This window comes from Ostrea edulis, chromosome 4 (genome assembly GCF_947568905.1).
Source record: "Ostrea edulis chromosome 4, xbOstEdul1.1, whole genome shotgun sequence".
Taxonomy (NCBI): Eukaryota; Metazoa; Mollusca; class Bivalvia; order Ostreida; family Ostreidae; genus Ostrea; species Ostrea edulis.
In genome coordinates this window covers 86,667,940-86,681,094 of record NC_079167.1, presented here as the reverse complement: position 1 = coordinate 86,681,094, position 13,155 = coordinate 86,667,940, and the positions used below count along the sequence as shown (strand labels likewise).

The following is a 13,155-nucleotide window of genomic DNA, read 5'->3' as shown; positions in this document are numbered from 1 at the left end:
ATGGGAGGAAATCCAACCTACCGTCTACATATGAGTGAAAAATTCTCGAGCAAGATACAATCAATCAATCAATCTTATCGAATTAACCAAAAAGATAGAAACATACTCATACGCAAGTGTTAATGCTGAAAATGAAGACAAAATTTGTAATAAACTAGTAGTATATAAAACCAATGTCTGCTCTGATGGAATTTCACAGTACGTTGGTAAGAAGAATTGTCACTTACGCTTGACGATAGGAACTCCAGCGCATGCGCATCATTTCGATATAGCCACTTATCGTCATTTATTTTGCGAATTTGTGTGCAGTCTCAAGCACATCAAACATGTTTTTGCTTCAATATCTACAGTTTCAATCTGCCATCATTTTAATCGCTCTTAGGGATCACGGGGTGTGTGACCGGTCAACGGGGGATGTTTACTCCTCCTAGGCACCTGATCCTACCTCTGGTGTGTCCAGGGGTCTGTGTTATCCCTACTCTTAATTTCGTATTCTTTATACATTTCTATGTTGTTTTTATTTGTTTCTTTTACATCTCATTAAGAATATTTCAATTGGTATGAAACTTGACCCAATGACTGGGTATATTGGCAAACTAGACTTTAAACAAGATTGTTGAAACCTCTAATGTCAACTTATTTGTTGGTAGCCTGTCTCGATTTAAGAACTGACCATATGCAGAACAAGCTTTGCGTATCAAATAGGTTGAAAGACATAAAAATTACATGCAGGGGATAATGGGATATTGCTGTATAAATATAGGAAGTTTGCGATGGAGAAACTGAAGTCATTCCGTTTGTCATAAAGCTGAGTTGTTAGTTTGCCGTTAACATCTATATTCGATAAAACATCTAATTACGAAGCAGGTATGGAATAGTCTGTGGTATGTTTTACTTCAAATTCACTGGGATATATTAAGTTGACTTATGAATGAAAATGATTGTTATTAATAGATAAAATGTCGTGGATACATCTTAATGTCGAGTTAAAAGCCACAGCAAGAGATTTTTTCTTCTGTAGAAGCTTATGAATAAATTCTGCCTCGCAAAAAACAGGTCCGCTGATAAAGGAGCACAATTCATGCCCATGGAAATTCCAACAAATTGTTGGAAAACCTGATCAACAGACTACAAAGATATTGTCAATGAGGAACTCCAGAATCTTTTTAATAACATCTTCAGAGAACTCGTGCATAGAATCAGAGTGGTGTCTAACGAAACAATTTATTAACTGATCACAAGGTATGAATATTTCCTTCTCCATTTTTTTTTATTGAAGAAGCAACTTTCTATGATGTCGAAAAGTCTAGTCTTTAATTTGTATCAGATGAATAGAGATTGTTTTTAACAGTATCAAAATAAGTGTAGCGAAAGCGTAGAGCGTCCTTACCATGAAGATTCTATCCCGATCATACAGCACTTATGAAGACTTTACCATGTTTCTTTCGGGATTTGCCACGTTTTCAGCCACGTTTTGATTGTAGTAGAAAATGCGTCAATGTGCGAATGGGGAGTATATTAATACATGTATATTGCTTGTAAAATAGTGGCAAAGGTATTAAAAATTCATATTGACTTCATATTAGTTATGTGACACGAAAGGGGAAATTAGTTTGTTAAAGGAAAACCCAGATAACACATGTAATTTTGAGAGATAAATGGACTTACAATGACGCGTACCCATGCAATATGGAGAAGCTTTAACGGGCAGTGCATGTGACACAATCATATATACATGATAAAATGTTTAGATTTCAAGTATGTATGATAGCGTATAGTTTGCAACATGCATTGTTACTATTAATCATGCATTATAAAAATAAAAAGCCATGTTTGTCAAAAATAACAAATACCAACAGAGAAGATAGAAATCCATCAGACAAATCGATGAATGGAATGTTTATTTCGATTTTCAATTCTCTACAGGTGTGTATTCCAGAGTTTGATCGACATCGGATCAAATCAGAAAGAGTGGATTTCCATATCAGGAAATATATTGTTTACCAGCAGAAGGTCGTGTTCTGTGTCTTCTGCTGACGGAGGCTGTAATTGGTGTAACCTGTGCCGCCGCCTGGTGAGAGTCCTAAATCAAAGCACCTGTCGATTCCTCAATACGGGGAAATATCTAACAGCAATTCTTGTGTTGTGGTTTGGCGGAAATACTCCCCTTGATGGATGTGAAGAGTACCTGTCATTTATGTTTAACTCTGCTCTCTTTGATCTTTTCCCATACTTTTTGTGGATTTAGGATTTCTTTCAAATATCTGACTCATAAAATGTATATTTTAAAATTGAAACAAAAATGGAGAGAAAATTGTTGTTTTAAGATAGTTTTTCCCCTTCCTAAGAAATGTACTGTTTTGTCTGTATAGAAAGCAGTGTTGGTATAACAAAATAAAATTCTCGTTTTATAATTTGTGAATGACAAATGAAATCTCCATCTCGGTGTCAAACTAATGTGTTCGCATTGTGAATCATTAATTGACACCAAGATAAAAATAGTCTAATTTTTTTTCGTTTCAGGAAATACTTTTAAGATGTACTGGATAGGGTCATAGTTGCGTTAATGATAGCACTTCGGTATTGATGATCTTACGAAGATGTCTCCACTATACAGGGAATGCATCCATCATTGAAGACTAACCCTGAAAGGTACCATCCTAGTCAGCACCGTCACACTCCGGGATCGACAGAGTACAAGTGCTAACACCGAGCTTTAATCTGTCAAGACCTTTGTTTGCATGTTTTATGTCACACAAGATATTCTTTCATTTAGTATTGCCTCCGACAGTACGTGCAGATGAAAAGGATGACGATGATAGTGACCCATCTCATAAATTCTATAAAGAATGCAAAAGCGTGAACAGGACAAAACGGACCCTTCGAAAACTGGGATAAGGTGCCTAGGAGGAGTAAGTGCCCCCTGCTCACCCGCCACACCCGCATTAAGCCCTATATTTTGATTACGTAAACGGAGAAATCTGTAATCAAAATAAATAGATGTATCCAAAGAACGGTCTTATTGTGTAAGACTATGGTCGTAGACAGAAGGGTTATTTACGTACTAAAACAGTTTTGCTTATGTACCACACCCGTTTTGACAATTGACCTCTCTTAATATAGTCTCGTTAATAACTTTAACCACCAATTTAAGTTTATCAATCTCTCTTTTTTCTCTCTTGTTTAAATTGAATTATTTAAGAATATTAATTGTAGACATAATTTTGCATTCAAAGTTAAGATATTTAAATTAAATGCGTGTAAAAAATGTTCTTTGACGAAGTAATACAGCAGATTTGACATGCAAATACTAATTAAATTCGATATCGATTTTGTCATTTGAAGTGAAATATCCTTTTTTAAAAATTGACACGAAATAAAGGTATGTCAAAAGCGACACATTGCGGTGTCAGAACATTTATAACGAGGCGCTCATTACAGCTTTTAATTTAGTCTAAAAATACTTGGCTGTCAATAAAGCTGATTATCAAATGAAGTAGGAAGTAAAAAAATAACTAAGAACTTAGATAATGTAAACTTTGTGGTTGGATTTTGGTTTTTTTTTTTTTGCCTTCGAAGGTTTCACTTCGTAAAGCAGGATTTTCTACGAAAATTTTCCATCAATTTGAGAAACCCCAGTACGCACGTGAGAGCATGCAGCACGCTGTGACTATCTATCCTATCTGGTTTTATACAGCCATTGTATTTTGCATACTAATCAGTATGGCTTGTGATAGAAACAAAATTAACAAAATATATGTCAGAATGAAATATAACAATGGTAAATAATTCGTTAAATTAAAGAAAATCATGTTCATACTACCAAATAAGCTAACGAGAAAAATCACTAGTATAAATTAACAGTCATGAAACTGATTTTATTGAAATCAAAGAATTTTTATATACTCATACAGAAGAATGTATATCTATAAGTATAGGCTGCAGGAAATCTGAAGCAGCTGAAATTGAAAACAATCAGCTTGTCCAACACTCGTGCCAATAAAATGAAATAAATTAAAAACATAAGTAAAACCACGAGCAGGTAAAACAACTGATATATTTGGAATTCTTCATGACTGCAGATACTCTCATTAAAGAGTGATATAAATGACACCAGCCCGTGAACATCAATCAACAATATTATCTTCCTGGTGGGGAAGTACATAAAATGCAAAAATGTCAGGAATTTTGTACCACTTCATTTTCATGATCCCAGGGATGTGGAGTATTAAATCAACGAACCGTGACAAAATTTGATGCATGTAATATTGTTCAAATAGACCAAAAAAAAGACCGATGATGTCTGCAGAGAAATGCAGTATATCAAGGGAGGCGTGAACATCATTAACGGGGACCGATAGGCTCTTGGAAATCAACATTTCTTCCTCTATATGACTGATGCAAAACGTAAAGCCTCTTTCTTCCGGAAAAAAAAGATGGATGTAGTCATGTTTGATCGCACACCTGTTGATCAGAAATGATTGACCATCTTCATAAAATTGATAAAAGTAAAGAGTCATTGTCGTTAGTGGGGAAGACAATACTATCTTATTCAGATTACCTGAGGTAATTAGGTCAAATGCACTTACCTGTATGTGCACGGTATTGTTAATTAGTGCTGTCATCTCTCTTGCCTCTGTGATGACAAAATATTTCTTATTTCTCCAGGTGCCACATTTGTTTCGTTATTAACGGATCATGGAGCTTTTGATATCTAACATGAATTTGTACTGAAATGTTGTCGTTTATTACATAAGTGAGGGATGGCCACACTCCGTAATGAACATTCTACTAAACGCCGCATTTAAATAATGTCTTCTCTAACGGTTTTATTCAATTTTGAAATTCCAAGCATTTTGTGTCGTTTTTTCAAACTCGTTATGCATTTATCAAATTCTCTGTATATTTTCCACCCTGATATTTAAGAAACAAATTTCATTTTTGAAAATACATGCGGGTATGAACTGCAACGCTTCACGCCAGCGGACTCTTCATGAAGCGCTAGTAAACGTGCTTTGTAAAGTATGCCGACGTGTAGCATGGCAGATCATACTATCAAGCATTTTCTAAAATGAAATATATATTTTTTCATATCTACATTCCACGTTCATATTTGTGGGAAGTCCCAGTCCTTGGAATAAACGTACTCTATTTATGAAGATTGATACGCACATTATTCACAACAGCAACGCATTCACAAGGAAACGGCGATCATACAATTGTTAAAGATATCAAAGGTCAAAATATTGGAAATGTCAATATTGTGCAATGTCATGTCTAGAACACAATCCGTTATCGATTTACTAACTACCATTGCACAATATCTATCAACTAAAAATCTCTTTGTAGAGTTGACAAAACTTTGCATTTACTCACAATCACATTTAACAACATTTACGTACAACACATTTACCTACATTTGCAATTGATCATGCACATATTTTTTATTCTGTAAAAGTCCCGTGGGGGTCCGGGTCCTCAGTACCCCATCGCTTGTCGTAAGAGGCGACTAAATGGTGCGGTCCTTCACATGAGACCACAAAAACCAAGCCCCCGTTTCACAGCAGATGTGACACAATAGATATTCCTCCCTGCCCAAAGGCCGCAAGCGCCGAGCATAGGCCTAAATTTTGTAGGACTACGCCCGAGATGGTGAAAGATTCTCGAGAAGGACGTTAAACAATAAACAATATATATACAATCAATTATATTCTGTAAAATGTCATCTGTATGAAGGTGAAGATAACGAACAGTGATCAATCTCATAACTCCTATAAGCAATACAAAATAGATAGTTGGACAAACATGAACCCCTGGACACACCAGAGGTGGGATCAGGTACCTAGGAGGAGTAAACATCCCCTGTCCACCAGTCACACACCCCACGAGTCCTATATCTTGTTCAGGTAAATGAAGTTATCCGTTGTCAAAATCTAGATCGTTATAACGGTCATAGAAATTGCAAAATGCTGACTTTAAACGAGACTGTTGAAACCCCTGTACCATCAACTTGTTTATCAGTAGCTTGTCTCGATTTAAAAACTGACCATACGCAGGACAAGCTCTTGCGTATCGAATCAGTTGAGAGATATAAACACCATATGCAGGTGATAATGGAATATTGCTACATAAATATTGGAAGTTGACGATTGAGAAGCTGAAATCATCCCGCTTGTCATAAAGTTGAGTTGTTAGTTTACCGTTAATATTAATATCTACTTTAAATGAAATATCTAAGCATGAAGCAGAAGTGGACGACTCTATGGTGTCTTTTATTTCGAGTTCACGGAGATATATCGAATCGACATATGAAAGAAAGTTATTATTGTTAATGTATAGTAAACTTCTTTATTTGTATTGTACATGTAATTGTATAAATGTGTAGCCTATATGCATTGTATCATGAGTATAGTAAACTATTTGTAGTTCCGAATTCTTAATTACATTATTAAATCGAGGTTTTATTTTGTATAATAAGTATAATAAACTATTTGTAGTTTAAAATATTTCATCACATTATCAAATCGAAGTTTCATCATCGGCCGCCATGAAACCGCCGCGGTGGTCTAGCGGTAGAACGTTCGCCCCACATGCGAAAGGTCGGGGTTCGAATCCCGGCCGCGACAAACCTAAGTCGTTAAAACAGGTAGTGACAGTTCCATCGCCAAACGCTCGGCATCAGGTGTGAATGTCACAGGTCCTCGGAGATAACTTTGAAAATGGGTATCCCGTGTCACAGTAGGTGTGGTACGCTACCGAACCCTCACTGCTCAATGGCCGTAAGCGCCGAGCATAGGCCTAAATTTGAAGACCTTCACCGGTCTTGGTGACGTCTTCATATGAATGAAAATTCTCGAGAGGGACGTTAAACAACATACAATTAATCAATCAATCAATCAGTCGCCAGGAGGCGGGCGATTATATGTTATGGTTTTAGATAGACGACCTTGATTTACTGCGGGCCTACATTATAAAATAATAAACTTAATTCTATATATCCAAAGTAATCATTATCATATGATTATTCCATTGAATTAAAGTGCGGTATTTACATTTAATCACAATTTTGATAAATAACAATAATAATTTTCGGTATACGGAATTTGTTAACTCAAACTATTTATTTTCGAAAGAGACAACTTAACTTTATTATATGTGGTTTTATTTCAAGTAACTAAAATTTGTAGTATTTATTTTCTTTTTGTTGTAGACTTTATTTTATTCATGTTTTCTATGTTCATACATTACTTTTTCAAAATGATATTTATTACTGTAGCTATTTTTCATGCTTAAATACATTCTACATCTGAGTATTTTAATATTTTAGAGATGAAAGTTACTAATACAATGGGGTAGTATCTAATGTAATGGAATATTCTCTGAAATGTGAACAACTCCCTTAGCCTGCTAGAATGAAGTGAATGACTAATGCAGGGGAAAATAAACGTCGATATGAAAACATGAAGGTTTCTAAATGGTTTACTCTACAGTTTTGATAGTTAACGTGCGCACTGCTTATCCTAGACACCTGATCCCACCTGTGATGTTTCCAGGGGTCCGTGTTTAGCCTACTATCTCAATTTTGTATTCTTTATGGCATATATATATGAAATTGATCACTGTTCGTTATCTTCAATTTTTCATTTTTCATAGTTTTAATAATTAACAAGTAATTGCAGCCGAATTTGACGCTTGCGCCAATAGGTTTTCTTGTTTTTGCTTTCGATGACAAAGCATTGATTAAGATCATGGACTACACACATTTTTCTGTAACGAAGGATTCCATTGGTTACCTCATGCTACTAGTATTTGGAAAATATCGATCAGGTGATGCTTATGCTAAAAAAAGGGACGGGCAATTAACCAAAATTATTCAGGAAATTAACTACATGGAACTACATTGCAGGGATTTTTCAGTTTTCTTTACTCCTCACGAAAATATCAATTGCCGTAAAGGAAAAACTATGGATTCTCAAAAATTTCAAACAAGTTTTCGTGACTTTGACAAACGTTTCCCCAAATCAACAGTATCAAAGAGACTTTTCAACACTTTACACAACCATTCCTCACGCTAAATTAAAGACCAGGCTTTTTGACCTCATAGACAGCTGTTTCTCCAATTAACACATAGAGATTCATATCTTGTGCTGAGTCATCCAAAACCACTCTGATTCTATGCACAAGTACTCAGTACTTTGTAGTTGGTAATAAAAAGATGCTAGAGTTCTTCATTGACAATGTTTATGTAATCTTTGGCGATCAGATCTTCCACCAGTCTGTTGGAATTCCCATGGACACAAATTACGCTCCATTATTAGCTATATCCGTTTTTGTATTCTTATGAGGCAGAATTTATTCAAGAGCTTTTACATGAGAAGAAGAAAAGATCTTCTTGTGGCCTTCAACTCAACATTCAGATATATCCACCACGTCTTATCTATTAGCAATATTTATTTTCATTGGGTCAAATGCTGTCTGACGTTTTTCATACCGATTATTAAGCCGTTCTTGGCACACTGATTTTGACTGCGGATAACTCCGTTTACCTGATCAGGATATGGGGCTCACGGCGGGTGTGACCGGTCAACAGGGGATGCTTACTCCTCCTAGGCACCTGATCCCACCTCTGGTGTGTCCAGGGGTCCGTGTTTGCCCAACTATCTATTTTGTATTGCTTGCAGGAGTTATGAGATTGATCACTGTTCGTTATCTTCACCTTGCATTCATATATCCATTCGATTTATCCCAGTGAACTCGAAATAATCATACATTATCAGCTTACAGTCAGGTCTCGTTTGCTCATGAATAGGATCTTCTGCAAAGTTGCAAAGAACAAAATAATGGGCTCTGTTTGAAAGCGAAATTGCATTTCACTTTAATTATAATCAATTTTTAAAACAACAAGATTGATATGGAGGAAATCAAAATTCAGGCAGTATAAAGTCCCATGATGAATATCCAAACATTTTGAACGTAGCGTCTTAATTTTTGTAAACAAAGATATATGTCCCAAACTACCATATTTTCTGTATAATGGCGAATTATTTTTTCAAGGCAGCTAGATTTTTAATGGTCAATTTTCGTTTCCTTATGAAACATCAAACTGAAAACAGACAGTTCAATGAAAGGTGAAAATAACTATCAGTGACTCATAGCTCCTATAAGGAATACAAAATAGAGAGTTGGGAAAACATGCACCCCTGGATATACCAGAGGTAGGATCAGGTGCCTAGGAGGAGTAAGCATATCCTGTCGACCGGTCACACCCGCCGTGAGCCTTATATCTTGATCAGATAAATGGAGTAATCCGTAGTCAAATTAGTGTGCCAAGAACAGCCTAACAATCGGTATGAAACACGTAATGTCATTTCATAAATAGGGAAACTTTGAAACGAATAAACAAAATAACATTGAATTGATCTGTCACACGTATCTTACTTAGCTGTGTAGACTGATCCTCTGTGTTTAATCTGACTGTAAGAAACACCAGGCTTATTTCGAACACGCTGGGCCGTAAACAGCGAATTTTTGGCGTGGGACTAAAAGGTACGTCAAAATTGATGTCCCATCACCTGTAATCGACGTGGACGTGGTGTGAGTGACATACTTCTCAAAATTTGTGAAACATGTTATAATCCAGCATTTTATGGGGGTCAGTCCGGTGCTTAAGGAATTATTCTTCAATGATGAAATGGAATACCGACTTATCACGTGTGGTCCATCAAATATTTGCACGCTTAAGCCGCGAACATGAAGTCATTCAGTTCTGTTGAGTGAAAACTCTTGTTCAATACTCATCAAAATTTCATTAATATTTTGCAAAATGAGCTTTATGGCTTATCAAAAATAAATAAATAGATTTGCTAATGATCAACATAACAAGATTTAAAATTTTTGCTGATATTCTCAAAATGTTGAATCGGTGAAAATTTGCCTAGATTAAAAGGGGATATTTTTATGTGTGTGTGATGTCCTAATAGATTTTATTTAATCGGGATTTTCGCAATGAAGATTCCTTACTTTGAGCTTAGAATTGCACTGTTCACCATAATATCCTATTTTTAAAAATACACATTTTAGTAGAATGAGAAGAAAAAACCCAATATTTATATGTTTGTGACAAGAACATTAAATGGGGATTTTCTATAGTTCTAATGAATTTAAATTTTAATCGTTTCGAGTTCTGTTGTCATTTTTATCGCAGATATAACGTTCACCTGCATTTCCAGGTAAAATACTGGGGGGGGGGGGGGGGGGGGGGGGGGGGGGCTTTCTGTAATATGAAAACGCCTTGTATATGACTTAAATCAGAAACTGATGCATTGCACACAATAGAACCAGAGGTAGCAAGACACTCTCCATTTCAGGAACGGGTTATCTTTGGTGACCTTTCTGCGAATGTTTATTATTCTATACAGGGATCTGAAGTACCTTTTATCTATTTTTGTTCTGTTTTCGTCTGAGAGTTCAACGACTTCAAAATGCACTGTATATTTAATGCTATATACATTAAAGGCCTGTCCACAATCTATCACAGTGAACTGTCCGTCTATATGTGACCTCGATCTTAAATGACCTCCAACATTCGACGGAAAGATCTAACTAGACCTACATTGTACATGTAGTAGTGACCATTGTCAAACATTAATAGCGTCACGTATCGGGAACAGACTTCAGGAAAATATGGATAAAATAAACCACAAAACACATCGCCGGATCAATATGACATTGAGTGATTAATAATGACGTCAGAACACGTTCTCCTTCCCTCTTTTCTTTGCAACTTTCTTGTTTGTTGATAGAAAACAAACATGCACCATAAATTCGGAATGTCGGTCTCGTGCACTTTCCCACCAATCCAAGGCAGACCGCGCCATTTGTCAACCATTGAAAACTGAGAGTTATTCAGCAAATGTGTTGGAATAATGAATTGGAAATCGTACAATTTGAAAAAATAAAAATGAACTCCCATAATTATGATGAGAAATAATTGTAAACGTGTCTTCTTGGGGGAAATGAAGTCACATACACACGACCTCTTCCCTTCAATTTTTTTTCCCAGAAATAGGTTGTTTATCTTTACAGATATTATCACGTATGCTGTCTAAAAATCGGAATCTGATTTTTGCATGATCGAATTATTGCATGTTTCAAATCTGACTAATAAAGTGAGGTGGTGGCGTTTCTAGACTTTCGACGCCATTGAATATTGTAGTACAATCCAAACGTCATGAGGTGGATTGAACTCTTGTTTAAAAATGTCCAAGCACATGACAAAAATTCCAAAGGGATGACTTATTCTGTGACAAGATCACACACCAAAAACGGATTCTCCTGTCATCTTACAAACTTATTTTGGATGACAGGTTAATTTTCAACATTTGATTTGTGATGCTAAAATGGAAGTGATACAAATATATAATAATTCACTTATCACGTGTAAAAATGTTCTGAATTCATTTAAAATTGCATTAGAAGACATAAACCTTGCTTTAATAAGTTATATGAATGTTAATACTTTTTGTGTAGATAACCATTTCGTTGGTATCTGACACTAAACTGCATATTAAGGTTGACCTCTTGAGGTACAAATATAGAACTAAAGTTTTGTTTTAGTTAAATCCAAACTGGGTCATGCTATTGAAACGTGAAATGGCATGAGATGAAAACGAATTTTGTTCAACGATTAAATGCTCAAAGAATAACAAATAGATAAATGAATAACTTTTGCCGACCTACAACTGTAGTAATGTGATATACGAATAATTCCAATAACAAAATGATAGGTTTAACAACAATCTTTTGATTTATATTATAATGGCTATATTGCTGATCACAGGTAATTCAGACCGACTTCTGTTCCATTCCGAAATTTTCTGACGAAAGGAGGAGTTCCAACCTCCGACCCCCCCCCCCCCCCTGGATCCGCCATTGTGCCCACCTCTCTGGATCCGCCATTGTTCAGGCAATCTGTGCGCTGTTCATGTAACACTATATATGGACATGAAGGTTGAATGTTAAATTTTACACGGTGTTTATTTCATTAAATTACATGTTGTGGTTGTTTGTAATTGATATGTGGTTTAGATTGCACACACGCATACATAATATAATGAATTTTCTCAGTTGCAGACCTTGGTTGATGATAATGAAAATTTTCTGAACTTTTATCTATCCAGGATGATATATTTAGTAATATTATATTTAGCTATCTTTCAATATTTTCCTGCAGTTGACATTATATACTGACAAGTGGAAATGTGTTAGCAAATAAAACCTGTTGTCTGAAAGGACAACAGCTCAAGAATAAAGAAACAATATGGGTAGTTCGCTGCACCGCGGTGTAAAATATAAAAAAAAGTTACGAAGGGCTAGTTCACTGTACATCGCGGTGTAAAGTATAGAAAAGTTACGAAGGGTAGTCCGGTGCATCGCGGTGTAAAGTATAGAAAAGTTACGATGTGACAGGGGGATTGCTCATCATTCATTTTTTCATAAGACGATTCAAACTGGCTAAATTTCTAACACAGTCCACCGATGAAACCTGATATTCTGAAAGACCTTTTACAATGTTCAGTCTTAGCTGCAGCCCTTCATCGGAAATGGTGGCGTCTCCATATGCATGAGTGAAATATTCTCAAGAAGGACGTCAAACAATATACAATTATTCAATTAATCAATCACAGTCATAACAGAATGGTCTACTCGATGTTCTCTATGTAAAGTGAAAAATTGGAGAAAAGGAACTGTCATCAATCTCATAAATACCATAAGCATTACGAAATAAAGAGTAGGGCAAACACAGACGCCTGGAAATATCAGAGGTGGGATCAGGTGCCCAGGAGTAAGCATCTCCTCTTATAACTAAGCAAATCATTTAGAAACCTTCATGTACATTGTAATTGTATAGAAGTTTTTATTCCCTGCATTAGTCCTTCACTATAGTTCATTGTATTAAGTAGCGTTCAAAATAATCATATGTAGGTGTAGAATGCATTTAACTATGTATAGAAATAGCTAGTTCAAAATAATCATATGTACGTGTAGAATGTATTTAACTATGTATAGAAATAGCTAGTTCAAAATAATCATATGTACGTGTAGAATGTATTTAACTATGTATAGAAATAGCTAGTTCAAAATAATCATATGTAC

The 13,155-nt window shown here is 35.6% G+C and overlaps 1 non-coding gene across 1 annotated transcript; it reads left to right on the top strand.

The window, feature by feature from the left end:
* The first annotated feature begins 6,555 nt into the window (after nt 1–6,555).
* On the top strand, nt 6,556–6,626 carry Trnav-cac (transfer RNA valine (anticodon CAC)). Its single transcript has one exon. It is a non-coding gene; the product is annotated as a tRNA-Val (tRNA).
* Nucleotides 6,627–13,155: the final 6,529 nt, after the last annotated feature.